This window comes from Pleurodeles waltl, chromosome 9, assembly GCF_031143425.1.
Source record: "Pleurodeles waltl isolate 20211129_DDA chromosome 9, aPleWal1.hap1.20221129, whole genome shotgun sequence".
Lineage (NCBI taxonomy): Eukaryota > Metazoa > Chordata > Amphibia > Caudata > Salamandridae > Pleurodeles > Pleurodeles waltl.
Window position 1 is genome coordinate 508,242,357 of NC_090448.1, and position 25,223 is coordinate 508,267,579.

Below are 25,223 nucleotides of genomic sequence, written 5' to 3' on the forward strand. Positions count from 1 at the left end.
AATATATAGAAAGTTTAGAATTGTTATGCATGGTATTGTTAATTTTCAGAAACGCACTATGTGCTTAATGGTTTTTTTTTCAAGTCCACATGACTGTTTTTCCCCCCACTGTTCAATGATCAGCAGCTATATACACTTGTTTATAGTGTAAAAGTATAGCAGCTGCGAATAGTGGATAAGAAAACATAACGTGTCTATATAATGGGTAATTGCGGTATTCCAAATTAAAAGATGCTTCTGTTTTTTTGATAATATTATAATTTATATTGCAGGTTAGCAAATCTCAATAGTTATGGAGATTATATAAAAGTTTAACTATTATTTATGTTTTTTTTCTTTTAATGCAGATCAGAGACAATTTATAATGACAAATAAAACCAAGAAATTACTTACTGCTTCATTAATACATAAAAAACACATACACTTATTCACCCATTCAGCCAGTGTTAGTCAGTTATCCACCCATTCATTCACTTTCTTATGCAGCCAATCAATCATATATACATCTAGACATACACCCCAACACTAATATATACAATTGGTCATTCACCCAATCAGTTACCTACACAAGCGCTTGTGCATCCAGTCATTTTCTCATAAATACAGTCATACACACTATGACTTACTTGTAGATGTATTGATGCACCCAGTCAGTCACCCATGGAGCCACTAATGTATCCAGGAACTTATGAATACAGTCACTGCTACATCCACTGACTCTTCCACTCATACACCCATTCACTGACCATACAGTCACTCATGCACCTAGTCACTCATCCATACAGCAGCTCTTCCACACTATTACTCATGAATATAGCATATAAACCAGGGAGACACTCATCTACATTACAACCACGACACCCAATTACTCACCCATACAGCCAGTGATACATCCATTCACTCACCTCTACATTTAATCTCACACCCACATATTCATACATTGAGCAACCCATACACCCAAACAATCACCAATACAGCAAGTAACACAAGCACTCATTACCCATACTTATTCACCTATTAACTTATTTCTGCACCCAGTCTCTCACCTATATAACGATGACTAGTCACACTGATTCAACCATACAGTTGCTGATGCATCCACCTATACAGACATGCATACAACTAGTCACTCACTAATAGAAACAGTTATGCATACAGCCACTCACCCATATAGTTATATATGCATCTACTCAGTTACCCACTGAACAAGTTATGCACTCAGTCACTCTCATGTATAACCATTCACATACCCAGTAACTCACCCACTTTTCAACTTATAGTCACACTCACTCATTCATATGCCTACTCACAATGGTAGATGGTGAAACATTCAAAAACTCACACATCAGTTGTTAACCTTAAGAGATACTCATGAATTCACTTACTATACCATACACCCACTCTCACACACGTATGCTCACCTATTCAGCCACTAATGCACCCAGTCACTCACAGATACTGCTAGTGACAAACTGAGTCACTCACCTATACACTACACCTACTTGGACACACAGCTACTTACCCATATATACATTCATGTACCCAGTCACTCATAAATATTGTCACTTCTGGAGCTAGTTAGGCACCCGTAGAGATACTCACATACCCAGGCACTGACATATACAGCCACTGATGCAGCCACTCAGTCAAACATAGAGGCACTCAACCACCCACTGACTCCATTACACAGCTACTGAAACACCCACATACTCACACAGTCTTATACCTTCTCACACAGCTAGTCACTAACCCACATACCCACTGATACTTGCAGTCACTGACCCATAGAAGCACTAATGCACCTACTCACTCACCAGTACAGCCATGTACACACCAAGTCATTCACCCATGCAAACACTTGTCCATCCAGTCACTCACCTATAGAGCCACTCACACACCCAGTTACTCACAAATAGAGCCACTCATGCCACCAGCCACTCACCCATACAGATATTCACACACCCAGTAACTCACCCCTACAGGTATTCACACACCCAGTTACTCATCCATACAGGTAGTCATGCAACCAGCCTCTGAAAGATACAGACACTCATCCAGCCACTCATTCACCCATGCAGCCACTCATAGAGGTAACCAATCACCAATACAGGTACTCTTTAACCCAGTCAGCCATTCATACATATACTCATCATTGAGATAACCACCCATACGAACATACTTGGAGCCATTTATGCACTCATACACATACTCATGCAGCCAGTCACTCATTCATTGTTTGAAGTAGAAGAGATGGTTCTAAAAAGAACCATTTTGATGGAGATTTTGAAATGTTTGTGTTTTTTCTTTAACTATTTTGTACATTTTTATCTTTATTTTTTTAATTAGAAAAAATAAAACATTACTTGCAACCACAAGTAACAACACTCAGAGATGCTGCAATCCAAAAATAGGAGAAAAGTTTAACACTTATGTGCATTTATTAATTGCACAAGTATAGGTACTGCCTGCTCTCCTACAGGTAGAGTAGCAGTACATTTAGGACAAAAAATTCCCACTTTAGCAAATTCAGAAATTGTAGGTGGAACACTAGAGACATGTGGAGTGTTCAATGATATTCCAGCTTGCATGTTTCCAGAGCATGATGCAGAGTTGGCAGTTTACAAATGTCTCATCTCTGCTCTTGCCAGTCGAGTAGAATGCATGGGCCCATATTTATACTTTTTGACGCAAAACTGCGCCAACGCAGTTTTGCGTCAAAAAAATTAGCGCCGGCTAACGCCATTCTGAAGCGCCATGCGGGCGCCGTATTTATTCAATGACGTTAGCCGGCGTTAGCTGCCGGCGCTGTCTGGTGTGCGTTAAAAAAAACGACGTACACCAGGCAGCGCCGGCGTAGGGGGAAAATGGCGTATGGGCGTCCACAAATGGTGCAAGTCAGGCTGAGGCAAAAAAATCACCACAACCCGATTTGCGCCATTTTTTTTCGACGCCCATCCCCCATTGAAATGACTCCTGTCTTAGCAAAGACAGGAGTCATGCCCCCTTGCCCAATGGCCATGCCCAGGGGACTTCTGTCCCCTGGGCATGGTCATTGGGCTTAGTGGCATGTAGGGGGGCACAAATCAGGCCCCCCTATGCCACAAAAAAAAAAAAAAAAATACTTACCTGGACTTACCTTAATGTCCCTGGGGTGGGTCCCTCCATCCTTGGGTGTCCTCCTGGGGTGGGCAAGGGTGGCAGGGGGTGTCCCTGGGGGCAGGGGAGGGCACCTCTGGGCTCATTCTGAGCCCACAGGTCCCTTAACGCCTGCCCTGACCCAGGAGCTAAAATCCGGCGCAAATGCGGGTTTTTTAGACCCACCCACTCCCACTCCTTGCCCGGGAGTATAAATACGACGCATATGCATCGCAGTCATTTTTTAAGACGGGAACGTCTACCTTGCATATCATTAACGCAAGGAGGTGTTCACGCAAAAAAATTACGCTAACTCCATGAACTTTGGCGCTAGACGCGTCTAACGCGTCTAACGCCAAAGTATAAATATGGAGTTAGTTTTGCGTCGAATTTGCGTCGAAAAAAACAACGCAAATTTGGCGCAAACGGAGTATAAATATGCCCCATGGTGTTTAAGTGCTTGTACATACTAGATGTACTGCAGCTGTACTTCTTCTTCCTCTCCCTCAAAAGCACTTTTTGGCAGATGTTGCAGGTGACTTTACGAGCATACTAAAAAATTCCCAGACAACACTTTCCTTTCGTTTTCTAAGTGGTTCTTCAGTTTCTTCTGGTTCTTCCTTGGTGTTCTGGTTGTATTCAAGAACATTCTACTCAGCCGCCGCCATTTTTTGAAAGGAAAAAAAATGGAGACAGAGGAACAGGAAAGCGATCTCCAAGTTCTGCACTAGAAGTGTGCACATGTGCTGCCCCATCCAAAATGATGGAAAATAAAAGAGGTGGGACTTAGCTATATTTGTTATAGAAAGATGTTTCACCAATCAGAAGCATCTTTTTATTAAAATATTTTTTAAAGTGTTAGAGATTCTGTTGGAAAGATTACTGCGTGCACTCTATGTATATTTTATTTTATACTACTAAAACTAGGCCGGAGTCGAGTACCCGTCGCAGATTTTGTTTTTAAAACAGCTAATACATTTACTAAAACAACCAAATGCAATGTAAATTTCAGATTTTTAAATAACAAATTAACAAAAAAATCTTCTAAGGGCTGTAAAAACATGAAAGGTTATAAGAAAGGTAACCATTTTCAGGATTTAAAAAAAAAGGTAAGAAATGATATGGAAAAAATGAAATGTTTCAGAAACATTATATTTTGGAAATTTAATTTACAAAACCATTGAAATTCACACAAAAAAAGAAAGGTTACAAGAACGTTATAGTTAGGCTCACAACTCATTCATACCTAACCAAAGAAATTCAGCAGTTATGGTTCCCTCAGCTAACTATAACCTGAGACCCTGTAATGCACTGCTCATGACCTCACATATTTACATCACTCATGACATGGTCAGTGACATGACTGATGACATCTTCCACAAAACAAATCTCAAAAAGGTACACATACCTCCATAAACAAATTGCACATCCATACACACAACTACTAAGACACTCATTTGTACATCCATAACACTATTGAGAGACTCACACTCACTCACTCATACAGCACTAACACAACAAATCACTCACCACACATTACTAAGTCAGGTTCTCATACAGATACAGAGTTATTCAAACTCAAACTCACACACTCATATAGCTGCTCAGAAAACAACTCATACATCTGTAGAACCACTCAGAAAACTAACAACAAACCCACACAGCTACTAATATGGCCACTCACTCACTCGTACAAGCAGCCACACACACAGATATCTACTTACAAACACATCCACTCACTATGCAATGCTGACACTTACACACAAGGTAACTCACCTCTACAACAACTACAACACACACTGACTTGCCCGTGCAATCACTAACACAGCCAGTCACTCACCCATGCAGACAGTAACACAGCAACTCACTTATTGAAAACTACTCACACATCCACTTAGTTTTACATACAGTGACTGATGAAGCCTGTCACTAATCTATAAATTTACTCATACACCACTTAGTGACCAATACAGTAAATGACTCACCCATTGAAACACCATTATATCCACTAAAACATCCACAAACTCACCCATACAACTAGCCGAACAACCACTCACTATCCATGCAGCAACTCATGCACCTACTCACTCAGCAATGCACATACTGACACACCTACTCACAAACCAATAGAGCCACTCACACATCAATTCACTTTCACATGAAGGTACACACAGATCCACACACTTAAGCAAAAAACTATAGATACATCTACTCTCTCGCATGTACAGACACTCACTCACCCAATCACTCACTGATACAGTCAGAAACACAGTAACTCACTCACCTATTCAAGCAAACACACACCCAGTCACCACTACAGATACTCACTCTCCCAGTCACACATCTATAGACTCACTGGATAATGTAATCAGTGATGTCATTTGAGATGTTCTCAGTGATGTCACTGACTATGTCATGAGTGATGTAATATGTGAGGTCATAAGCAACGCATTACGAAGGCACAAATTATAGTGAGCTGTGGTATGTCAAGTGGGGGCAGAGAAAAAGGGGGTTCCCAAATCACGGTTTCCCTATTAATTTTTAAAAAGGGTTTTAAACATGCCTACAGCCCAAACTGCTAAACGGAATTACACCAAATTTGGCAAGAAGGTAGATCTTGTAGTGCAGATTGTGCTATTTGTAATTTTTTTGTAAATTGATTCAGTAGTTTTGGAGAAAGAATATATAGATATCTAGGGATGTGGATCATCCACGAATCCAGCGATCCTCATGCTGATAACTGATTGGCTTCCAACACTTCAACAAGGAAGTATTGGCAGCCATCTTGAGACTCTACTTAAGCCGAGTCCCTGAAAGAAAGTAAAAAACAAAAGAAAGAGTGCCAGGGTAGGTACACCCTGACCCCTTAGCTCTGGTGCTGGGGTCCCAGAGGGACCCCGCCTCGGTAACACCAGAACACCACAAAAATCCACATATCCGCATCCCTAGACTTTTCTGATTTTTTTTTTTAAATGTGGTTTCTTGACCTTTTCTTTTAAGTAACCCCAGGTTCGACCAGGGGCATTGGGGGCTTTGAAAAAGAGGGGTACATTTGCTTGGTGGAAGCTGTCAGCTCCCACCAGGCAAAAGCAAACTGCTATGTCCAAGGGTCAGCACCGTGAGACATAGCAGGAGCTGGCCCTGGGTGGTTACGGTCCAAAGGGCCATCAGTGGGTCCTTGAGGGGGGCTATGTGGCCCCCCTCTAACAAGCATAGCCCTGGGATGTGGTGGTCCCCGGTGCTCAGGGGTCCAAAACAGACCCCCTTCACTTTTTTTATTGAAGCCCTGGGGGTAGCGAGTCCCGGGGGCTACGGGGAGGGCCAAGCGCCCCCCACACTACTGCCCCTTGCACCACATTAGTTTAGTGCCCTGGGGAGGTGGCAGTCTCCGGGGCTGCTGGGGGCCATGCAGCCCTCCTGCACCATATTTGTTTTCTGCCCTGGGGAGGCGACAGCCCCCAAACATCAAATTTCTTTAGTGCCATGGGTGGGTGGCGATCCTTGGGGCTAATTTAGAGCAAAGCCTCAGGTAGGTGGCTGCCCCCAGGGCTGCACAGGGGCCAGGTGGCCCCCGCAAATACAAATCAATGCCCCCAGGACCTGGCCCACCCTGTGGCTCTATAGAAAACAAGCGCAGAAGCCTGCGCTTGATTTTTTTTAAAATTTCACCAGATCTGTGGATCCACCATGAATTGCAGTGAAAAATTAAAAAAAATGCTTTTTAGCTCTCGGGGGTTCCTCTGGCGCCACAGCAGCAGAGCTAAGGGGTCAGGGTACCCCTACCCTGGTCCCTTTTCTTTTTGCTTTCTTTTTTTTCTGGGGCTTGGCAGAAGCCAAGTCCCAAGATGACTGCTAATACTTCTTGGTTTATAGTGTTAGCAGTCAATCAGAACTGTGCATTTGCCGTACAGGACCTCTTAATCTTTGCGAAGTCATCATGGCCAGAGATACACAAATGTATTTTCCCTTTAATATCTCTAAAACTACTTAATGGATTTGCACAAATAAGTGAAAGTGAAATCTGCCTACCAAAAGCTAACTTTTTGCCAAATTTGATGTAATTCGTCCAGTGGTTTGGGCTGTAGCCTTGTTCAAAGGTCCTCTGGTAATTAACATGGGAAACACAACTTTTTTAATCACCCCTTTTTCTCGGCCCCCGCTTCACAGTTCACCCCAACACTTTCCGTGTGCAACAAGAGTCACTGGGGCACTTTTTCTGGTAAATGTTTTGAAGATCCGTCAACCGGTCCCAAGACAAAAATACTTTTTCTATGTTTCTATGGGAACATGGTCTTAACTATAACTATCTAATGGGGTTATCTATCTATCTATCTATCTATCTATCTATCTATCTATCTATCTATCTATCTATCTATCTCTCTCTCTCTTTCTCTCCATATATATATATATATATATATATATATATATATATATATATATATATATATATATATATTCACTAAAGAAACAAAGGTTACAGGAACGTTATACTTAGAAAATAGAATTAAAAAAACATAGAAATTCACCTATAAAACCAAGATTACATGGATGTTATACTTAGGTTCTGCATTTACTCACACAAAACCAGAGAAATTCATCAGTTATAGTTAGAATTATTTCAATAACTTGCATCCTAAGGTAACTATAACTCATGCCCCAGCCAATAATTTCACTACTAATGTTTCAATGATATTTTTCTTTACGTTATAAAAGTTGTCATGAGTGCTGTAATATCCGGGGTAACTAGCAGTGTTTGGTGAGGGCCTGAGTTACAGTTACCTTAGGCCATGACTTATAGTTACTTAAAATAACTTTAACTGCTGAATTTCTATGGCTTTGTGTGAGTGAATTCAGAACCTTACTATAATGTCCCTGTAACCTTTGTTTTCTACAGTGAATTTCTATTTTTTTTAACATAAAGCAATTTTCATTACTATAAGTTAATCCAACCACCGCTGCAGGGCGGGCCTGTGGTCAGTCCCTGCAGTCAACCCCTAAAACCACCCAACCCACGGACTTTGGCCATATGCAGCGGGACTTCGTTGTAGGGCATGTCTGTCTGGGTGTGAGAGGATGTCGGTGGGTGTGAGAGTGAGTGTGAGAGTGTCTATCTGGGTGTGAGAGGGTCTATGTGAGTGTGAGAGTGGGTGATTGTGCTCCAATAGATGAAAGATGCATTGACCTCCACAAAGGATTTCAGATCTTTTTTCATTTTTTAATTGCGGAGTAAACACACTTGCTTTCCCTTCACCAAGTCCAGGAGTTAGGATGATTTGTTTTTTCCAGAAGTAGAACTTCAGTTGGGGCACCTGCTACGTTTCTATTTGTAAACGCTTACTGTTGAGTTTTAATTTCTGTGAAATGAGCATCATGACCAGAACTGAATCTCATTTGCTCGTTTATCCAACAAGAGTCCACAGTTTTGCACAACATGTCTATCCAACTGGAGCACTTTCTACTGGTTAATTAGTAAGTGCTACCTCATTGGTTGAATGTCCAGAGTGGGGAGGGCGGGTCACACGCCCCCCAACCCAGCCAATTTAGGACCTGGGGACCCCATCTCCCAAGGCCCACTACAATTCAATGGGGAGGGGACCTTGCAGCCCCCATGACCAGGCCGATTTCAAACCTGTTGTCTCAATCCCCTGAGGCCCGGCCTTAATATGTTTATATTTTTGGAACAGGACCATGTGGCCCTCCCCCCGGCCGATTTCAGCCCTGGGAACTCTATTCCCTGGGCCCAAGCCTTAGTTATATATTTTTTTTGGGTGGGGCGCTGCAGCAATTCAATGGGGGAGGAGGACCGCGCAGCTCCCCTCCCTTGGCCCCTGGCCATATGTCGACGGGGGAAGCCTAAAGGCCTCCATGGTCCAAGCCAGCTCCCTGCCTCCTACAGGAGCCGGCATTGATTTTGCACACAGGGAGCAGCTAAAGATGCACCACTCCCTTTAAAAAGTGCTACCAATCACAAAGTAAAAATGAAGAAAAGACTTTTGACTAGCCCTGCCGTCACATGATTACGAACAAAAAAGACTTTATAACAATACATATTTCATGCTAGTCACATTTTTGTGTTCCATAACAATACATAAACACTCACATTTAGTAACCGTGTATTCGAAAAATAAAATATAATAATTTAACAACCACTATTATTTTGAACAACCAGGTAAAAGTTCAGTGCATGTTCTCAATCAAAGCCAAGTGGGCAATTATTTTTGCAATCCATTTCTCCAGGAGTGGGGGAACATTTCAAACCAAAATATGTCACTCACTAAAATTAATAAACCATCAGTGCAAAACTAAATCCTAGAAAACAAGAACACAGTGGGAGTCCGCAGGGCAAAGCACACAACAATTCACAAACAATAATTTCTTAAACTGCTGATACTACATATTCTTCATACTCAAAACGAAAACAATAGTAGCAGGAATAAAACTCCCTATTGTGTTATTTAACAAGATAACAATACCATTTTCATACAGACAACACAACAACAGCAAAAATCAGGGAAAATATGTTTAGCGCTAAAAGTCCTTAGCTCATGAAGTGACATTAACAAATGTGCATATAAAGCTCTTCATCCAGGTTCAAACCTCCCGGGACCAAGGGACCACCACCTCCCTGGTGCCAAATTTAGTAAATTAGATGGGGGGGGTTGCGCAGACCTCCCCCAAACCCTGGGGAGTGCCACCTATCTGGGGCTACAATAATTTAATGTGCAGGGTTGACAGCATGGATCCCTCCCCCCGAGCCCCAGGGACCACCACCTACCTGGGACTACAATAATTTATTGTGTGGGGATGCTGCACGGCACACCCGGGCTCTGAGGCCCACCACTTCCCTAGGGCCCAATGTAGTAAATTAGATGAGGGTGGCCACTCTGACCCTCTCAAACCCTGAGAACCACCACATTTCCTGGGCTACAATATGTAATGATGAGGGGGTCTGCACAGAACCCCAGCCCTGGGAACCCACACCACCCCAGGGCAAAATTGAAGACATGGAGGGGGGCCATGCATCCCCGTATTGGAGCCATACGTGGCCCTGTGGACCGCCACCCCCCAGGGCTGGCTACTGCTACCTCCCATGGTGCCTACCCTCAGTGGTAGCTGTTTGTTTGTGCTTGGTGGGAACTGACAGCTCCCGCAAAGCAAAAACAAACACTCCTGTTTAGGAAGCTGGACCAGTTAAAATACTCGCACTTGCTGAAAGATGAATTTTCATCTCTTTCCTTCCCTGCTAACATGGGGGCAGGGAAAGTGATGAAAATATTGCTCATGCGCGTAGGGAGCTGCAATTTGCAGCACCTCCATGCATGCAGGAGCGATGCACATACCCGCAGGACACCGGGAGCAGGTTAGGAGCCGGGAGCCTGGAAGCTCCCCTTGCGGTCCTGTCACTTTCTCTCTCTTTGAGAGAGAGAGAGTTTATTATTGCAATGATCTCTTTTTATAGAATGACTGCACAGTGTCACTCTAGCAAGATGTTTGGTTGGAATGTTATAGTTACCTTTTGATGCACAGCAGAACAGGGTCACCTCTGGCCTACTAGTAAAGCTTTTGGAGTGTCACTCATTAATTTGAAGTTTTAAATCCTGGTATCTCATGGCAGCGTGTCTGTTTATTTACTTGTGTTTTGAATGTTAAACATTCCTAGTGGTGCCACATTTACATCTTTTTCCCATCACAATCTTTGGATTTAATGTAATAGAGATGTCTGGACACTGCATACTAAGGAGTCACCTGTGGCCTAGTGGTTAAGTTCCCAGACCAACTTTAGCAACAAAAAAGGATGATGGATGGAGCACTGAAACTTTTCAAACACTCACCCCCAGTCACGGATCTAGGTTTAATCCATTGTTCTTTTGCCCACCATGCCACCCCAGTTTGGACCCAGTCAAATGAAAATCAGTCTTGACCCTGTTCCCCATAGGAACAGTCCAGCCTGATCTGCCAGGCCAGATCCTCACTGGACCTGAAACAAGCATCCTGGAGTCAGTTTTAGGGTATCACCCTTTATCAGCCATGCTAGCTTTCATCCAGTGGCACAGTGAGCACGTCTAGTCATACCCTTCCAATTAGGGCAACTTTAGCAACACAAAAGGATGATGGACAGAGTGCTGTAGTGTTCTTCAGACCCTCATACAGGAGGTTGAGAGTTCCAGTTTAGGTGTGTCCGTTGTCATTTCTGAGCTTTAAATTATTTTCAACTTATAAAACTTAAGGTACATACAGAAAGGTGATCTCACTCTTTGTACTTTTCAAATGCATTTTTTTCAATTGTCAGAACATTTCTCATTCTAAGTGGTGTGAGGTTGGGTGGTTATAGGGGATGGCTGTAGGCCCTTTGGCCAAGCTCCGCCATGCACGGCCGAAGGCTGGTTGGGTTAACGTACAGTACTTATAGTACATATAGTAATTAAAATCACTTAAAATTATTCACACCATAAGGTAACTATAATTTGCGCCCTCGCCTTGCACTGTCAATTGCCCCAGATAGTACTGCACTCATGACAACTTTTATAACATTATAAAAAATATCAATGAAACATTAGCAGTCACAACATTGAAGAGAAAACTGTGCATGGCGGTAGTGCGAGTTATAGTTAACTTAGGGTGTGAGTTATAGTTACTTTTAATAGCGATACCTATAACTGCTGAATTTCTATGGTTTTGTGAGGGTAAATTCAGAACCTAACTATAACATCCCTGTAACCTTTGTGTTTTTTCAGTGAATATATATATATATATTCCCGGTGTGTGCTGCAGCGAGCTCCGAGTGCCGATGCTCTCTTGGGGTCAGACCTAATCCACAATTCTCTCAGCAAAAGTAGAGTAGCACCCCAAACTAGATTTAAGGCTGTTTATTGTTCTTTCACAGTCCAGCCAACATGTTTTGATGTACCTGTCTTGATCACGGCTGGTAGTCCCTCTTCAGTTTTTTCTTTTATTTTATCTGCAATCACTGTGCATTCTGGTAATTGTAGTTTACATCCGTGCTTAACCACACACATTATTAACTATGCTTATTATAAATGGCAACATGAAACTATACAAACCTATTGGTGCCAGTGCATAGAATATCAATGAATTTACATGTCAGTTGCACAACAAGGCTGTTCTAATAGGTCTCTGAGTCTTATGGTGACCGTCCCTCACCGTTCTTGTCTTTGAACCTCTAAGTGAGGTAATAAGTTTCACAAGTGGGTGGAAAAAATGCACGTCTATTAATAATTTATCACGTTTTAACCCTTCTCAGTACGGGATTGTCCTTGTAGTGGTGCTCTAACCACGCTGGCTGGTTCAGATAATTCTTAATATATCTTGACGATAGAGAGATCAAGCAGATGTCTCTCAATTTTTCTGTGGTAAATGTACAGTTTCTCAGTGAGGGATTGCCCTCGTAATGGTTCTCAGACTACTCTGAGTCATTCTGCTAACTGTATTTTCAAGATAGGCAGAGGAAATACATGTCTCTCAGTTTCTCAAAGATGAATGTGGAGTTGCTCATCGTTGTTGAGGCCATTCGGCCCTTTGGTTCTGAGTCTGATGATAAATTTGAATTCCTTCAGTCTCAATATGCATGTTTGATCTCCCCCTCTTAGAGAATTAGGCACAGTGTCAATACCATAATATAATAAGATTTTCTAGGTCGATCCTATATGTTCCTTCAGATATGTTTTGCTACTGCATAAGTGGTATCAGTGTTTTTCAGTGCCTGGATGTATTCTAAATTTCTTTTCCGTACGAGTCAGATGGTGCTTTCAACATATTTACGGCTGCACCTCCATTCCAGGATATAAATCACATACATTGTTTCACAACAGATTCTCTGGTTAAAGGCAATTTATACTCCATTCAAATCTTTGATGGATTTTGTGTTTCTGCCAATGGTACATGCTTTACTTTGGAAGCACTTTTTTAATCTTTTGTTGAAAGAATTTAGCCCCATTTCTTCATGTCTGTCCTCAAAATGGCTGTGCACTCGTTTGTCCCTTAGGGAGGGGGCTGTCCTGAATGCAATTGAAACTTTTGGTTTAAGTTTACTTCTAATGTCCGAGCCTTCCATCAATATGTTCCAACGCTTCTGAAAGATCTTTCTTAATCTCCATGTTTTCTTTGTTATATATTAAAATTAGCCTGATTTCTTGTTCTGTAGTCTTGTCTTTCAATCTATTAATTTGTTTGCTTGTATTCAAGGTGTCTGTGTGAATGGCGGCTAGCGCCCTTTCATATCCTCTTTGAATATGTTTTTATCGGTATCCTATTGTGAGATAGCTTTGCATAGTCAGTCAACTGGTTGTTTCAAAATTGACTGCAGTTGAGCAATTTTTTTAACTCACCATATGGATTATTGTTTAACATAAAGTGAGGGTGGAAACTTGAACCATGCAGAGTGACGCTGGTGGACGTCTCTTTGTTATAAAGTGTTGTTTGGAGGTTGCAATTCTCCACATAAATTGTCACATCCAGGAAATCAACACGTTTCTTATCTATTGAATGGGTCAATCGCAGACCTACTTCATTTGAACATAGCAAATTGAAAAATGTTTTAAACTCAGGTATGGTTCCATTCCAAATTATGAACAGACAAACATATCTTGTCCACAGAACTACTTTGTCCATGTACTGTTGAAATGGTTCACCCTAGTCAATTCACTTTTCCCACTACCCCATTGGCAGATTTGCATAGCTCAGAGAAAATGCCACACACATGGCAGTCCCGCACCCCTCCTGGTATACTTGTTTGTTGAATAAAAACACATTGTTGTTCGAGCAATTTCTACCATTTCCAATAGCATTTTTGAATGTTGAAACTCTCTCACTTTCCATTGTCTTGGAAAATATGCAACAGCTTAGAGGCCCACTTCATGTCTGATTGATGTATACAGCGATAAGACATCAATTGTTACCAGAAAGTATTCCTCTTGTCATGTGATGTGATCTATGATTTTCAGTAGGTCCCCCGTACACTTAATATACTAATTCAAGCCTTGTACCAATCTGGGCCATTTAATTATCAATGTATTTGGACATGTTTTCTAGCAAAGAGTCACATACAGATACTACGGGTCTCCCTAGGGGATTGATCAGGCTTTTGTGAATTTTGGGAAGGAAAGGTATGGTAGTTGTTTTGGGGTGATCCACTTTTAGGAACTTCAACTCATCATCATTGATTAGAAGTTTAGTATGCCATTCCTTCAGCTTCTCATTAATATGTTGTTTGATTAACATGGCTGTATGTAAGTAAGTCTTATACAGCTGTTATTGTCCCTTAGTTTCCCGTTCACCTACTTTATGGATTGCTCTTTATCCATCACCACTATGTTTCCGCCTTTGTCCACGAGTTTGATGATGATGGCAGGGTTCTCATGCAAAGATTTCAGGGCTCCTCTTTCATCTTTCTATAGATCCTCTTTCTTGCCTTAACTTCTCAGGTTTTGTAATTTATCCAAATCTGTTGCTACAAGATCATAGAATAGATCAATTGTATTCCCCAGGAGTAATACTGGACACTACCTCGAGTGTGGTTTCATTTCACTTCATTGATTTTCTCTGTATCTTTTCCATTCAGCCAATAAGCGTATTTTTGTTATGTTATCACCACTACTGTCACTCTGAATTTGTAAGATATTTGTGAGGTCAGAAATTTGATGAATTCTCAATGGTGCCCTTATCTCTCTTGGTGTTCTTTGCATTCTCTTTGGCCAATTTTGATTTTCTGATAAACTTGTAAGTATCTATTTTTGTTTCCATGAAATTCAAATGTTTTTCCCAACAGAATGACATTCCTTCATTGAGTACTTGATGTTCACTAGGTGTCAGAACATATTGTGATATATTAACAACTAGATCCTGTTTCCTTTGGCTCACTTTCTCCGTTTGGCGAGGAGAGTAGGTTCTTTCTATGATGTCTTCTGGTTTGTATCATTCCTTTCCTCTTTGGTGACCCCAGCTCCTTTCTCTTCCTCTGATTTTGTGGTCAAGGTAGATCAATTGCATTTCCTCTAAAAAGTGGTTTTAGCACGCAGACCCACAGAGCCTCTTACACACCCACTCACACACACACTATTACACCCACACAACCACTCACACATCCATACAGCCACTCACACACCTATTTGATGACCCACAAAAACACTCCACACCCGCTCACCGACTCACACAGCCACTCGTACACCCACTTACACACCCACACAACCAGTCATGAATGCACACACACACCCATACTGCCACTCACCACCCTTTTACAGACCCACAAACCATTCACACACTCACTCGCTGACTCACACAGCCACTATACATCTTAGATTAAAAAAGCAAAATATATCTTTAGTGATTTGCTTAATTAACATTAACAGTTGGGAGCATCGTCCCGATGCGCCACTTTTCCTGAGTCTCCCTGCCCCCCCAACAATACCATGTTTGCACCGTATTTACACCATGGCGGTCGTTACCACAACAGAGTCAAACATCTTGATGCTATTGTGACGCTTTGCTACACTAGCACCAAAAATATTGTCGCTAGTGCAGCAAAGCACAGGGATGCCCTTAGACCAATACAGGAGCATCACTTTAACACCTGCCTTGGGCCTCCGTTTGGAGGACCACCCCCTTGCATACATTTTGCCTGGTGTAGACATAAAGTGGCGCAAGGACTTGCAAAGTGGTGCAATGCTTAAGCCGCCTTAGCGTAAACAAAAATGATGCTAAGGAGAAGTTAAGAGGAGCTAGGAGCTTGTAAATATGCCTTTTAGTTTCTTCCTGCCATAGCACAAAACTTTGTTATGAGCCACAGAATTCTAGAGCTACTCATAAAACTGTTTCACAAGGTTGAAGGCACTTCGGTTAATGAGTGGCTGTTTGTACTAATGCATGAACAGACTTCAGACTGTGGTCTTTGACTCAAGGACATCTACTAATGACTACTAATTACTAATGACTGATAATCACTTGAGATACAGTGGCAGGATGAAAGAACAAACCTATTGGCTTTGCCAGAGCTTGTTTTATATGGATGGGAACAGTGAACCCTGGAGCAGCAAAGAAATTGATTCTTGAGTCAGAGGCATGGCCGTAAAGGACCCTAAGATTGGCTCACTTACACAACTCATATCTTAGAGGTGTAATGTGGATATAGAGACTGACCCTCTGTAAAATCACAATAACATGTTGGGAAAACCAAAGATGAACAGCTATTCTGACTTCTAGTTCCAACTTATATACAAAATGAATGCCAGTTGGTTTGGATCTTTTGCCACATTTGAAAATTTGAAGAAAGGCAAACAATTCCAAGTGTATCTCTTCTTGAGTATAGTTCAGTCTTTGTAGTTGAGCAAGCATCTCATAATATCTATGTTATAGTAGTGTCCATGGTAGTAATAGATATCCCAAAATACTTTCTGAGGTGCATGACAACTTCAAATAAGCCTTGGTGAATTAGCTGGACCTCCACCTCTCTTGCTAGGGCTGAAACAAGGACATATGGGTCAGACGCATTGCAAATCTACAGTATGTCTCACAGATGAGAGAGAGTGGCCATACCTTAACCCTGTTCTTTTGATTTACTTTTTGCAGGCCACATTTTCATCCATAGAATCTTGTTCATAACAGTGAGGTACACATAAAGCACTCATCACTGATCTTTTCTTGTTTGTGATGATCCAAACTGTACACATAGGGGGTCATTCTGACCCTGGCGGTCATGAACCGCCAGGGCCAACGACCGCGGAAGCACCGCCAACAGGCTGGCGGTGCTTCCGGGGGCATTCTGACCTCGGCGGTAAAGCCGCGGTCAGAAAAGGGAAGCCGGCGGTTTCCCGCTGCCCCAGGGAATCCTCCACGGCGGCGCTGCAAGCAGCATCGCCATGGGGATTCCGACCCCCTTCCCGCCAGCCTAGTTCTGGCAGTTTTCACTGCCAGAACCTGGCTGGCGGGAACGGGTGTTGTGGGTCCCCTGGGGGCCCCTGCAGTGCCCATGCCACTGGCATGGGCAGTGCAGGGGCCCCCTAACAGGGCCCCACATAGATTTTCAGTGTCTGCGTGGCAGACACTGAAAATCGCGACGGGTGCAACTGCACCCGTCACACCCCTTCCACTCCGCCGGCTTCATTCGGAGCCGGCATCCTCGTGGAAGGGGGTTTCCCGCTGGGCGGGCGGGCGGCCTTCTGGCGGTCGCCCGCCAGCCCAGCGGGAAACTCAGAATGTACGGTCTTCTGGCGGTTCCCGCCAGGCCGGCGGCATCCGCCGCCGGCGGGGGTCAGAATGACCCCCATAATTGCTTGTGCTGCACCTGCTTGTGTAGGCAGTGGTGGGGGGACAATGCAAGGCTATGTTGTGGTTCAATAGAGAGCTTTGGAAATATTTACAATAGCAATCTACCATCTTGCACCTTTATGTATACTTGGGGAATCTAATGGTATTGTGTCTCAACTTCTTGTGTATTCACTTGCACACTTACAACACAAACCGTTTTCTAGGAAGAGGGAGTGTACATGACACATATTTCTCAGGGTGGGTCAAAAGACTCAGGGGGTGATTCTGACCCCGGCGGTCTTAGACCGCCGGGCCCAGGGTCGGCGGGAGCACCGCCGACAGGCCGGCGGTGCCCCGCAGGGCATTCTGACCGTGGCGCTTTGGCCGCGGTCAGTGCAGGAAAACTGGCGGTCTCCCGCCGGTTTTCCGCTGCCCCTAAGAATCCTCCAAGGCGGCGCAGCTCGCTGCGCCGCCGAGGGGATTCTGACCCCCCCTACCGCCATCCTGTTCATGGCGGGAAAGCCGCCATGAACAGGATGGCGGTAGGGGGGGTCGCGGGGCCCCTGGGGGCCCCTGCCGTGCCCATGCCAATGGCATGGGCACGGCAGGGGCCCCCGTAAGAGGGCCCCGCAAAGTATTTCAGTGTCTGCCTTGCAGACACTGAAATACGCGACGGGTGCCACTGCACCCGTCGCACCTTCCCACTCCGCCGGCTCGATTACGAGCCGGCATCCTCATGGGAAGGGAGTTTTTCCCTGGGCTGGCGGGCGGTCTTTTGGAGACCGCCCGCCAGCCCAGGGAAAAACTCATAATACCCTCCGCGGTCTTCTGACCGCGGAGCGGTATAATGGAGGGCGGAATTCTGGCGGGCGGCCTCCGCCGCCCGCCAGAATCAGAATCACCCCCTCAATCTCCAAACTGGAGTACTGTTAAATAGGCCTGTGTGTGCTCCATACCAGTAGATCAGGTGGTGACATCCATTAGTTGTGTTTTTCCCCAGTCAAGGGAACAGCAGAACATGATAAATTGAGTTTTATTTGAGTGAACCCCATCACCAATAGAATTAAATACTCAGTTGAAGAGCAATCTCTTCATAAATATATAGAACAATAACAGGGGCGCTTTTGGCATCAGTTTCCTGTTCAGGAAAGACCAACAGAATACAATGTACAGTTTACGGCAGATGAAATCAGTAGTGCACTGCCAGTGACATTATTACAAGTCAGATAAAGTGCCCTTGCAGACTTTAGGACACCCAGGGTGTGGAGGGAGACCAGGATTGAGGTGCACTGGCACATCTGTGTGCAAATTTAAGCTATGATGCATGCAGAAGAGTATCTGCTGATCAGAGTTAAGGCTGTGTGTGCACATTGCACATAGGATTTGATGAGGGTCTGATGAACACTCAATAACCCAGGATTGTACAGAGGTCCTTCACAACTAAATGCACTATCAGAGCTGTTTTTCCACATTTTATGTGTATATCAAGACTGACGTTTACAGTATGAGATATATGTGAACAGAATATTGACAACTCACAAAGAAGCTACACTGGCAGAGGAGGGTACATACTGCTTACCTGCAGGTACAAGACTGAGATGAACTTGCAGTGTTAGGTGGGCAATGAAGTACACAGGCAGAGTTGAGTGCATACAGGGTATAGATAAACCAAGATTTAGGTGCACTGACAGAGCTTTGTAAGGGTCGGCTACCTACAAATTAGAGTTGAGGTGCATTAGCAGAGCTGTGTGCGCACATTGTACATGTGTATTGGGATTGAGGTGGATGGGTAGAACTGTGTATACATAGTGACTATACAGGCCAGTGCTGAGGTCCACTACTGGACCCTGCTTACGTGGCACTAGGCCATTGAACGTCCAGCTCCTAAAATTTACTCACAGACTGCTGTTTGAATGAGAGTCAGAGATGTAATTCTGTCATTCTCTGAGGTCAAGGTCTGAATTGGGCCATGCTCTAAAGGACTCACTTTTCCCGCTTAGGTAAATGCAGCTCCTATGTCAGAACAATTTTTTGTCAGCCAGAAGCTGAAAAAATTATGAATCCTCAGCTGGGCTTCTGAACAGTGCATCTTGCTGGAGGCACCCCTTAAAAGTGCAGGGCCCAAGCAAAATAAACACATCTGTCTCCTTGAGTGACAGTGCTCCCTACTCATCCAGGATGAGTTTGTCTCCCAGATACTCTTAAGGGCCTCCCGCAATAGATGGCTGCCATCCTCTGCAGTCAGAGCAAGCTTAAGGGCCCCACAAAATCACTTCCCCATATACTCTTGCTGCAATGCTAGCAAGACCTGACCTGTAATACTGCTTGGAAGCAGCAGCTCCTTGAGTAGTCTGAGCCACCAGGACTAAAGAAACAGAAGAAATTTTTCATCAGCCCACCCCTCACTGGCTCCCACCCAGAGATCTACCTCTTTGAGGCCACTGCTGCTTGATTCAAGCAGCATCTCTGCAGGGTCTCTCTGTCACTAAGGGTGGGTGTAATCTGCGTAATTCAGTGTAGTAGAATCATGCAGAATTAACTAAGGATTCAGTGAGATTATGCATAACTGTATGAGAAGAATAATTCTGCAATTAGTTCAATTTCTTAGTGCAAAAATGCCCCCTCGTGTCCATAATGTGTGCAAGAATGCATTTTGTGCTAACCAACAGTGCTAAATTCATGAATAGGGAGCGTGAGGAGCAGCTCATGCTCGCTAAATTTGCTCTTTGGGTAGGATTTGCCTCCAACTTACTCCTGGCATTTGGCACTCTTTTCTTAACACAAAATGCACCCTTACATCCAAAATAGTGTTAAGGTTCATTTTGCGCTATTAAATAGGGCTAAATGCAGCAGGGAATTAACAATGAGTAGCCACTCTGGCTCACTAAATGTGCTCTTGCAATAGGATTTTTTTCCCTTTTTCCCCAAATTACACTTACTTACATGTGCACAAGTAATCACATTATTATCGGTAATTCATCATCAGAGATCAATATGGTGTTGGACTTTGACCCTTCTGCAGGGTCATTTCCAGACTTTTTGCTTTTACCCTCCTGTTTTCTGAACCCGTTTTGTTGACTTTTAGGACTCTGCACACTTTACCACTGCTAACCAGTGTTAAAGTGCTTGTGCTTGAAAATGATTAAATTGGTTCACATACAATTGGGCTATTTAATTTACTTATACGTCCCTAGTAAAGAGCGGTACTATAAATACCCAGGGTCTGTAAATTAAATTCTACAAGTGGGCTTGCAGCTTTTATTGTACCACCCACTAAAGTAGCCCTGCAAACATGTCTCACGCCTGCCATCATGGCCTGTGTGTGCAGTTTTAAATTGCTATGTCGACCTCACAATATAAACTTTTTGCCAGACCCTAACCTTTCTTTTTAATACATATAGGTCACCCCTAGGGAAGGCCCATTACAGCCCAGAGTGCAGGGTCCAGTGTATTTGTAAAGTTGGACATGCTCTTTTAAGTTTTATGTGTCCTGGTAGTGAAATACTCTTAAATTTGTTTTCCACTACTGCAAGTCCTACCTCTCCCATGGGATAACATTGGGGTTCCCTAACTACATTTAATAAGTTGTAACTGCCAATTTGGCAAATGTAGACAGATCGAGTGGGGTGACTAAGAATTGAAAACAAAAGCCCTCTTTAATGGTGAATTTGGATCTATAGTCACAATTCTGAAAATGCCACTTTAAGAAAGTTGTCATTTTCTCATCACAACCAATTGGTGCCTCAACCTGATCCTGGGTCATATGACTAGGAATATCTGGAAACAAAGGAAAGGGGGGTATTGACAGGTTGGGCTTAGCTGAGTTAAAGATGGGGAGGTGTTGCCAGCTGCTATACTTGCACACCACAAAGGCTATGCCTGAGCACTCTCACAAAGGCTTTGACACTGTTTTTTTGTGATCTCAGACATGACAGGAAAGAAGGTAATGCCTGATACCTCAGGGGGTTGGAAACCTCTAGAAGATTCCTCTACTTCAAAGTGGGCACCTGGCATAAATATTGGACCTCAGATCCCAACTCTTCAGTACACCTCTAGACCTGTGGACTCTGCGAGAAGAAGGACTGCTATGCTGCTGAAATGATTGCCACTCTGTTGGAATGCTGCTCTGTAGGACCACTGTCTAGCTGTACAGACCTTCTTCCCTGCTTCCCTCTTGCCTGGGTGAGAAGGACTGAACCTGCATCTCTAAACCCAGGACCCCAGAGTCACTCCTAGGGCTAGTTGGCTAGCCTCCTGATCAGAAGCCTCAAGGACATAAGTGGCTTCCAACAACCTTGAACCAGGCACCTGGATCTGTGAGTCCTGCCTTCCCAAGTGATGTCACTCAGGTCCTGGCACTTTTGAAGTGTGCCTGACCGTACTCTGCAAGCCTATCTGTGGACCCAGCAGAACAGACACATCTCCTCAGTGGAGCAGCACATCTCCCACAGAAGTGGTGCATTACCTTTGCTGCTTGATGCATTGCCTTGGAAATTGCACCTCTGTTGTGGAGACTTCCCTAACTCAAGGACTTTGCATAGCCCACTGTTGCCAATGCATCTCCACTCAAGGGCATCCTTTAGCACTTTGCAGCTCCACAGAACTGCCGCTGCCAGGATTTAAAGTACTCTTGATCAACAGGTCTAAGTGAGTCCCTGTAGTCAGCCTGTGCTCCATCTCAGTTAGACTGAACTTGTGAATTTCTCCTAGTCTGGGGTGACCAGATATCCATAGTAAAAAGAACAGATGATGGACAGAATGTTGAACAATGCAGACATTCACCCCCAGTCACAAGGATCTGGGATTAACCCATCGTTATTTTGCTCACCACTCCACTCCAGTTTGGACCCAGATGATGAACGGAATGCTCAGACGTGGGTCCTGGGCTCACTATGCCACTGGATTCAAGCTAGCCTGGATGATAAAGGGTGATACCCTGAAACCAGTCCCAGGATCCTTTTTTCCAGTTCAGGGAGGACCTGGCCTGGCAGTTCAGGCTGGACTGTTCCCATTCGGAACAGGGTCAAGGCTGATTTGCATATGGCTGGGTCCAAACTAGGGTGATGTGGTGAGCAAAATAATTGATGGATTAAACCCGGAGCTGTGACTGGGGGTGAATGTTTTTTTGGTTCTGTTTTCCATCCATCATTTGTGTTTGTTTGCTTTTGTCACCCTAAGTGCGCCGGGTATGCCAAGACGTGGGTTCCGGGTTTACTATGCCACTGGATTCAAGCTAGCCTGGCGGATGAAGGGTGATACCCTGAAACAGGTCCCAGGATGCTGGTTTTCAGTCCAAGGAGGACCTGGTCTGGTAGTTTGGGCTGGACTGCTTCCAGGGGGAACAGGGTAATGATTGATTTGCATATAGTCGGTTTCAAACTGGGTGGCATGGTGAGCAAAATAATTGATGGATTAAACCCAGATCTGTGACGTGGATTGGTTGTGCATTCCGTCCATCATTTGTGTTTGTTATATAACCATAGTTGGCGCTATTTTCACTGAAATCTTTAAACTTGCATTTCTCTGATTCTGCTGATTGGATTTGGTTGTTTTAGACTTGCTCTATTTATTAAAACTTACTATTGCTTTTAATTTGGTGTGGAATTCCTTTTGTGTTGTATTTTCGCTTTATTACTGTTTGAAGTGCTTCTTAAATGCTATAAACATCGCCTCTGTGTAAAACCTGATTGCTCTGTGCCAAGGTACCAGAGAGCAGAGCTCAGGCTAATTTGGAGTTTGCTTGTGACTTCACCTTGACAAGGATTGTGGTTGCTGCTTCAGTAGGGTTTCACCCCGCCTCAACCAGTAACCCAATTTCTTACAAGCAAAATTATGGAAATTACTTTGATTACTTGAAATTCTACCCAGGCCTATCTGTCACACCTAGATTGAAGCTTGGAGTAGGTGCACCTTGCTGCCCCTGCCCAGTCCTTCCCATTATCATTCTGATTTAACAAATTACGCTGTCTGATTTTATGGACTTTGGTTCGGCTACCACTCAGATTAAATAAGGCTGCACTGGCCTTTCATGTAGTGCCCCTGTGACTGAGCTAGCCCAGACAGTTGGAGTCACTTATGCCAACAAAAAAAAGCCCTCCACCTGCCCAAAGTCACAGGCGCGTCGGCTGGTGATTAATTGCCAACCTCACCTACACAACCCTGTCTATTACTACCCTCTTTTGTTTGCTTGCAGGGGAAGCAGCTTTCCTTTATTCCTGCCACTACTTATCAGCTTTCTTCCTAGCCTCAAGCTGGTCCCTCTCCCCTTCCCCTTTCCCTCAAAAGTGTTTTTCTTTACGACAGTCCTCTACTCCTGCATACACACTAGTGCATCTCTCCTTACCTATACAATAGTACCACCATTTCTGTAAATGCCACAACAGCTGCACTTTGCTTACACCTTAGTGCATCTAACCTTGTCCGTAGCATAATTCTTCTACTCGATATCGTGGTGACACACGAGTACTTTTAACTATTCTGTATCCTAGTATACTCACATGTAGCAATACCCTAGAACATCTACTCATGCCAATACCGTAGAAATGTTACTCCTCCCAATACGCTATTACCTATATCCCTACATGTAGCCTAATACCTCTGTACTATGTATACCCTAGTTGCTCTACCCATATCTATCCTTTGAACCTCTACATTAGGCTATATCTAAGTGTGTCTACTCCGATCTCTACCTTAGTTTTGCTACCCCTACTGGTACTGGAGAACTTCTCTCCCTGCCTGAGGCTTAGTACCTCAGTCCATAGCCTAATGTCTCTACCCCTACCTATATCCTGGTGTTTCCATCTAATTTATTCCCAAGAACGGCTGTTCCCAACCTGTGGTATGCCGCCTAACCACTGTGTTATGTACTGAATCCTGAGTTTGTGCTTCTCCAGTCCAAGCACTCTTAGAAAATGCCTACCAGTGTGGCTGGCATGTATGTGAATCCTACACCTTGTAGTCCCCCATAAAGTGCTCCAACACCCTACACTGGTATGAGAGGTGCTCTAAAAAAATGAATTACAGGTGACGGAGAGGCTATAGAGAGATGAGAGGCTCTTATGGGATTTCTTCTTTTCCTCACCTCATTTTTAAGTGAAAAAACCTTCACAGATCTTATGTACCTAAAAAATTACAAAACAAATCGCTTGGGAAATGTAGAATCTGACCTGAGGATTCAATTTACCTAAATAAAACCAAAAATTTAAAAGTTAGTCGCCAAGATGCAGCGCCAACCTTCCCATTAGCATGTTTTGATTTTTGAATATTTTATCAATATAAGATAGTTGTATCTTTTGTAATTTGAGTATTTGTTTGGTGTGTACTTGTTTGTATATTTTTTGACAATTACTGTTTTAGTGTTTGAAATTTAAATCGTACAAATTGATTGGGGGTGCCTGGCTTCCAGTGATGATTCACTGGGGATCCTCAGGAGTCAAAAGGTTGTCAACCACTGCCCTAGAACCTCCTACCAATATCCTAATACCACTATCCCTAACTATACCATAGTACTTCTACCCAGCCCTATACAAAGTACCTGTATGTCCTACTTATACCCTGGTGCTTTTATCACTGATGTTAGAATAGGATGTCTACCTCCACCCTAAGACTTTTGTTCCAGTCTATACCGAAGTACCTCCACCCTTACACATATTCAGCCAATACTCCTATATAATTCCATCCTTCATTATCCCTACTTATATTCTAGACCCTCTAGCCATACCTACACACTAGTTCCTATCTATATCCTAGGACCACTACCAATGGCTACCCTCCTGTACCTTCAGTGCCTTTTTCTCCACCTAGTATCCCTATACACTCCGCTCTTCATT